Raw genomic sequence first — 7547 nt, forward strand, 5'->3', positions numbered from 1 at the left:
TGCATTCTTAGTCTGACTGCTCTGCTTTGCTCCAAATCCCTGTCAGCATTAACTGTGCCTAAAGTAAATAACAATGGTCTCGCTGCGTCCAGAGGAGATTACCAACAGCTGCATTCTTCTCTAAACTGATTAACTTCATTGAAAGAGAAGAGATAAACTTTCTACTCAGATGTTTAAAGGGAGAAATTAGACCCGACTCTGAATGTCGATCCTCAGACATGTAGCCAGACTTTTTTTCTTTTAATACAAAAATGCAAGCTGACTTTGTTTTCTCCTCAGGCATAACATAAAGGGGGGAAAGAACCTCAATAGCACATATGGGGAGTCCTCAACTTATTAGTGACCACTCAAAGTTACAATAGCACTGAAAAATGTAAGTTATGACCATTTTTCATACTTGTGACCATTGCTGCAGCCCCCATGGTCATGTGATCAAAATTCATATGCTTGGCCACTAACTCATATTAATGATGGCTGCAGTGTCCCAGGTCATGTGATCACCTTTTATGACTTCTGACAAGCCAACTTGATGGGGAAGCCAAATTCACTTAACAATTGGGTTACTCACTGATGAACTGCAGCGATTTAGTTAACAACTGTGGCAAGAAGGGTCATAAAATGAGGCAAAATTCACTTACCAAATGTCTTGCTTAGCAACAGAAAATTTGGGCTCAATTGTGGTTGTAAGTCAAGGATTACCTGTGTACTTTTCTTTATTGAACTAGTTGTTCTTATAGTTATTCTCATATGCACAGATGTTGAGGTTCCTGAAAACCTCATGTGAGCAGTTTTTAAAAAGTTTCTGCTGAGTGCTGACTTCAGGAGAACACAGACCCTCGTTCTGCAATCTTAGTTCAAAGTATAGCAGAGACATAGGTGGGTAATAGTACAACTATCTAATTCTGCAAACAGTTTGTTCACACAAGTGTCATGGCTAAGAAAGATGTTGCCTTCTAGACTGATTTAATGTCCCCACTTCTGAATATAAAGCTTTTGTTTTCCTTTCATCTTTTAAAAAGACAGCTAGTTTGGATGTCAGGGCCAGTAGCTCTCAGTATTTTAATAGTTCAGGACCTATTGGGTGGGTCTGCAGCTTTATTGTTATTACTAGGGTTGGTTGCACAGTCAACCAGATGTTTAGACTGGATTTGGCATTTCTATCCACCTGTTGAGACTTTCCAAGGACCCAGGATGGGCAAATGTTGTTTGATGGTATTAAAGGTATTGTTGCAGGATGTAAACTATTCCAAACAAAGCTGCCTTTTGCAGTTTACTGATGATAATTTTGGTAATGCCCATGGAGTTCAAGTGGTGCTCAGAAGCTTTGGGATTACACCCAAGGGCTATTTATACTATCTTTGCTTTCTTTTTTCACAGTCTTTCTACTTTTATTTGCAGATCTTTGTACTGTTATGTGTAAGTAATCTACAGTTAGATCCATGGAAATGAAATGGAAATGACTGGTGGAAATGTAATAATTTAGGTCTTAAGCAAGGACCTAACCATCTAAGAAAGTAGGCAGCTCCATATTATTATTATGGTTTGTTGCACATTATTATTTTTATTATACATCTTATTTTTTAAAAGATGATAACCAAAATAGCTCTCTTTGCATTTTCATTAAGTGCTTGGAGCAATTTTAATTTTGGGTCTTCAGCTACAAAAATAAAACAGACGTTTTAAGGAAGATGTTTGGAAGTCATACTTGTGATATAGAATTCCTTGAAGACAGTTGGTAATAGTTCTTCATGGACATCCATAATACATTTGTGTGTGTGTGTTTCTGAGAATTTCTAAAATCAGACTTTACAACAGTTACAACAGAATCATTGAAATGATACTTTAGTCTCACTGAAATGCATGGAACACATTAGGTATGATTAACAGATATGCTGTTTTAAAGCATGATCTCTTTAAAGAAATAAGCATGTTTTGTTTAATCTGGATTCATCTCTTTAATGGGTGATAAAGCAATAACCTTATTTCAAATATATCTCAGGTAAAGGAAAAATTGTGTGTATTTGTGTGTGTGTAAGTGCACTTTCAAAGGTTGAGGTTTTTTTTTACAGGAGTTATTATTCCTGTGGCTAGAAATGAGGACCTTAATTGGCAATATTTGGCAAACAGCAATATTTTTGCTGTTACCTCCAAAGTAGTTTATTGGAGAAAGATGGAAGAAATAAATTGAGATGGAACCAAGAAAAGCAACAACCAAACTTAGGTGTTTCTTGACCCTTGGAATTTGCAAAGTTTTTTTTTTATTAAATCTGGAGCAAATGTTGACAGCTAATTCAATTTTCACCCTTTTGCTTTTATTTCAGAAAGGAGGGAAATATTACTTTTTCATTAATTTTATCACCGGTAGAAGTGATAGAATTGCATGGAGAAAATTAACGGGGGGGGGGGTGGAGGAAGCAGAGAGCGGTTAAGGGTTGCAATAGAGACAACTCTTTGAAGTGGGAACTTTTTCTGGGATAATTTATTGGAAGGTGAAATAAAATATTATTGCCCTGTCTGTCCAGATTGCTGCTGAAATGCATCAATTCTCCTACTGCGATATAATCCAATGATTTGTTTATTTGGGAGTTCTGAATTATTAACACCGGCTGCTTTATTATAAGAAGGTTGAGCTGGATTATTTCTTCCCCTCCCTGTTTATTAAATTTCCATCGATTTCAAACACATCTTCCTGCCCCCTAAAACAACAGAGGATGAATAAAACCCAGCGCCTTCCATACACCAAACTCCTTAATTTCTTCAAGAAATGCTAGTTGCATTTGGCACGACGAATAAATTATTCAGCTGTGCTCGGAGTTGTCGAAAGAAGCGGATATTAAAGGTCTCAAAAATGAAACGCTCATTTTGCATTTCGATCTATATTAGAATAACGGTGCTGAAAGCAGCCACGTCCCCTTCCCGGAAGAAAGGAGAGGAAAAGAAAAGAAATGAGATTAAGGGCCTTCAGATAAGAGCAAGGAAGAGAGGCCCGTCTGGACTGAACCCCGCTCCGAGCTCAGATCCTGCTCCAGGAAAGGAACAGGTGGGCCAACTCACTCTGCCGCCTTTCCAACAGTGTCAAAGGCGCTCTCCAACCATCACGGTTGTCTTCTCGGGGACGCTTCTTCGGCCGTCAGTTCGGGCAAATACCAAGCGTTTTGGACCCGAAGTGTTGTGGTTTGGAGAACAGACTCCTGATCTAACAAGGGTCTCCACTACATTGAAGACTTGCGTGGACTTTCGCTAGTGGGGGCTGGGAGCCTGTCGCCAATTGGAAGCCTTCGTTCCCGTCACTCCTCCCCATGAGATGTCCCCATTCGTGAGAATGGTATGACGAGGGGACCTCGAGGCAGATTTTCCGTGGTTCCGAAAAAGGGGGAAACCCCCCCCCCCAAAGAGTCCCTATTCCGCCAACTTCAGAGCCTGAAGTATAGCGACTGAGGAGGGCTGGCCTGGGCATACTTAGTGGAATGGTCCTGCTCACTACATTCAGGTGGCTCTGGACACAAAAAAAGGGATCTCTGCCTATCCCCTCCCCCCACCCATTCCAAACATAAGGGATCAGCCCCAACGCTCATAAACTCACCCAGGCTTTGAGGAAGACATCGTGATCTGCCTCTGGGTTTTGTGTAATGGAACCTGGCTAGGCTGCAGTTCCAGCACAGACGCAACATCCTAAGAAGTTGCTTTCGTGGATCAGGCGGACGTTTTCTATTCAAATAGTCAGGATCGAGCTGTCTGGATAGGGCTGTCGATGCGGCTGTTTATTCTACGCTCTAGAAAACCCATGAAAACAAACATTAGTGAACATCGATGAGTCAAATTTTAAAATTTCCCCAATATTATTCACTTGCATCACTGGGTTGGAGGTGCTTTTTTGGGGTGGGTGGGGATGGGGTGGAGAACAGTGAAATATAAATCGTAATAAAAATTTCTGCTCGGGTCTCCAAAAATTCTGGTGGGACAAGCACTTTTCATCCCTTGCTTCTTAAAAAGTTTTTAGGCAAAGTCCAGGGAAGTAATTCTCTGCCCATCCCTCCCTCCCCCATCTCTCTCTCACACACACTCCCTCCCTCCTTCCCCCCCTCTCTCTCACGTTTATACGCTAGTTTTGGTGAATATTCTCCCATCCTTGTTTGGAAATGTTTTTTCAGCTACCTTTTCAGTGAAAATACAAGAAGCAACTGTTTCTAAATAATGACACTTTTTCTTTTGCAAAATAAGATTAAGTTAAACAATTAAATCCGTCAAGTTTGACTCAGCCTTCCATCCTTCCGAGGTAGGTAAAATGAGGACCCGGATTGTGGGGGCAATAAGCTGACTTTGTATAAAAAAGAACACCGCTGGGGGGGGGGGGGCGAAAGCCCTACTAAGCAGGTATATACAAAAGTATGAAGGCTATTGCTTAACGCATTGTAAGCCGCCCTGAGTCTCCGGAGAAGGGCGGCATATAAATCCAACCAATAAATAAATAAGTTAAAGACCTTGGTTTCACTCCGAGTGGATGCTCTCTGTGGCCTCCGTGCTTCCTGGACTTGTGCTCACACTTTTAGGCTACGGTTCTGGAAGGTTTTATTCCAAAACGAAGTTGCGAATTTCCTCCACCCACCACCTGCAGAACTGATGAGACCTGTTATAACCTGAATCGCCCTCTTCGAAGGTCAGAAGATTTCGGGATATTTGATCAGATAAGCACCCATTTAGGCACCGTTTCTCCTTCTAGGACTAGGTTCAGCTCTGCAGAACAGTTCCCATCGTCTGCAACTAACAAGTCATATTCTCGCACATGGCTGCCCCCCTTTAAAAAATTTCTTACTTTGTGGATTGGTCTGAATAACCTTAGGTGTTGTTGAGAAGTCTTTGGAACTGACAGAAAAGTTCTTGTGAAGTCTGAGCTACATATATTCCCTTCTATTTTAAAAGTTCCCGCTTGAGTCCAGTGTGTAGTTTGAGACCGGTGAAATTGGGATGGGGTTGGTACAATTGAGATCGCAACCTCTTGACTGAAGCTTCCGCTGATCCCTTTGTAGCTATCTGGTGGGTCATGCTAATTGGAAATTATTGGAGTTACGTTCCCAGTCCCACCACACCTGGAGAGATTCCAAGCAGGGGGAAAAAACTGCTTCACTTTCAGCTGAAGGAGGAAGATAGAACTTTTCACACTGGGCCTGGAGAACATTAATTGAGGGGGGCACTCTTTATTTAGGGTATTGTCCCCACCCATTAAGTCCCCTGTCATGTCTTTCTTAATTTACAGCGTTAATGCGTTTGTTGACTTGCAAATGGTCTTGGGAATTAATTATCCATTAAGAAGTCTTTACAAAAGTTGTTAACAAAAATTCAATTGGCCAGAAACGCCACTGATGAATCAAGATAAAAGCCAGATGAGGGTCAGGTGAGAGAGAGAGGGGGGGGAGAGAGAGAGCGCCCAGGTGCTATTTTATATGTCAGGTGATATCTAGCTATCAGCCCAGGTGCTGTGGTGCTGTTATTCCTTATATGCTCCCATTCTTTTTTTTTCTTTCTTTTTTTTTTTTGTTATGAAATATTTTAAGATCTAACCGGGATTAGAGCTTCAAATATTTCATAACAAAAAAGAATGACATCACACAAGAAATAACAGCACCATAGCACCTGGGCTGAGAAACTGAGTTACAAGCAGAAAGTTCCCAATTCAGATTTACCTTCCACTCAGACAAGTAGCCTCAGACAAAAATCCGTTTTACACTTTAAAACTTTAGGTTAGGTATTAAATCAGCATTGAATAAGGTGAAAAGGTTCTGGAGGTTGTGATAATATTGCAAATGTTAAATATTGTTATTATTATCATTATTGCTATTTACACACAATCTATCAGATAGGTCTGACTGGGTTTGGTACTTTGGACTATATGGATCCTTCCTAAGAATCTAACATAATTAAAGATATTGTCATAAAAATGTTCTGTTCCAAATAAAAAAACTTTTTGTAATTGACTATTTTGAAACAGATGAGTTGTTACTATTGTCATGTTATAAATGAGTTCACAAGACGGAAAAAATGTGCAAGTCTTGGGGCATCATGAGGCACAGTATATTCCAGCAACCTGGACCTCCTTCCGATTGTAAATTTGTTTCTCAAAAGCAAACCCAGTTGATTCAATGGGTATAACGTGAGCAGGTAAGGAGTTACAAAACTATACTTAAAAGCACTTTAAAAGCATCTTCAAAATATTGCTTAATATTTTACAACACATTGGGTGGTGGAGTTAAAGGATGATAAATTTAAATCTCTAAATTTTACAATCATGGTCGGTTACTTGGCAGTAACTAGCTTGGCAGTAACAATTAACTTGGCAGTTAATTTGGCTTTTTTTAAAGCCAAATTAATATGTACGGAATCAGGACTCAATTATTAACAAAGAAAATGATCTTTTAAATTGTTTTAAGACTGATAAAAAAGGGCTGAAGACTGAAAAGGGAATCAGGATATCAACGGGATGTTTACAACGAAGGAGAGATGGTGAGAAATCTGACAAATATTACAACGAACTGTTTGACGTGAGTTGGAAAACAGTAAAGAGAACTCGATTAAAATCAAAAATATTTTTAAAGAGCTCTTTCCCATTCCCTCGTGGGAATGAAAATGTTTTATTGTATTTATTTTATTGTATTTCCTCTGGCTTTTGCCGGTCTTTTCCCCTACCTTCTTTCAACAACACACACACAAGGGTGCGCTGGGGAAGCCGGGATTCTTTCGCGGCAACAAAACGGACAGAAAGCAGGACAATTCCAGACCGAACCAGCGAATTTTGAAATTTCCTCTACCTTGGCGAAGTTTGATGGGACTGTGAACTTGATGTGTTGCCCCTTTTGCTAATCTCGCGGATCTGAGATCCTATCGCGCTCATACTAAATCTCTTTCGGAAAAGCGGGCCTTCGGGTGGAAAAAAAAGAAAAAGATTTAACCGTAGGATCCCTGCATTGGATCCCGCGGAGACGCCTGTATGGTATGTTAGTCCGTTTCTAAGAAGACGAGACATGTCCTCCCTCGGTCTTTCCCCACCGTGATCTCCAAGTCTCCATCCAGCGATCCATCCCTGGTTTCGGGAAGCTCAGATAAAATGATTTCATCGAATCAGCAGTGCGTCTTTTGGGGGGGGGGCTCGGATCACCTCTCTTGCACAGGACAAAGACGGAGTTTTCCTGCTGAAGAAGAAACGAAGGGCCCCCGCCGGCCTGCAAGAGAAAGAGACAGCAATCACTTAACCAATTCTCTGGAAAAAATCAGGAGGTTTGTCTGGGGAAGGACAGATACCTGGAATGGAACTTTGGCAATCCAGAAACTCTCTAGAAGTACTGATTACAGGTTCGATCCAATGATGGTCTGTTTTGGTGGTTCTTTCACTTGTACTTAATCCCTCACTTATTTTTACCATTACCTTAACTTTCTTCTAGCTCCTAAGGAAGGCGCCTGAAGCAAATGAGGCTACCAAACGAGGCTACAAGGAATTGAAGTCTGGGAACAAGATCTGGAATGAACTGTATTCTGTATTATATCATAGAATTATT

This window comes from Pantherophis guttatus, chromosome 6, assembly GCF_059756535.1.
Source record: "Pantherophis guttatus breed Tessera chromosome 6, ASM5975653v1, whole genome shotgun sequence".
Classification (NCBI taxonomy): Eukaryota; Metazoa; Chordata; class Lepidosauria; order Squamata; family Colubridae; genus Pantherophis; species Pantherophis guttatus.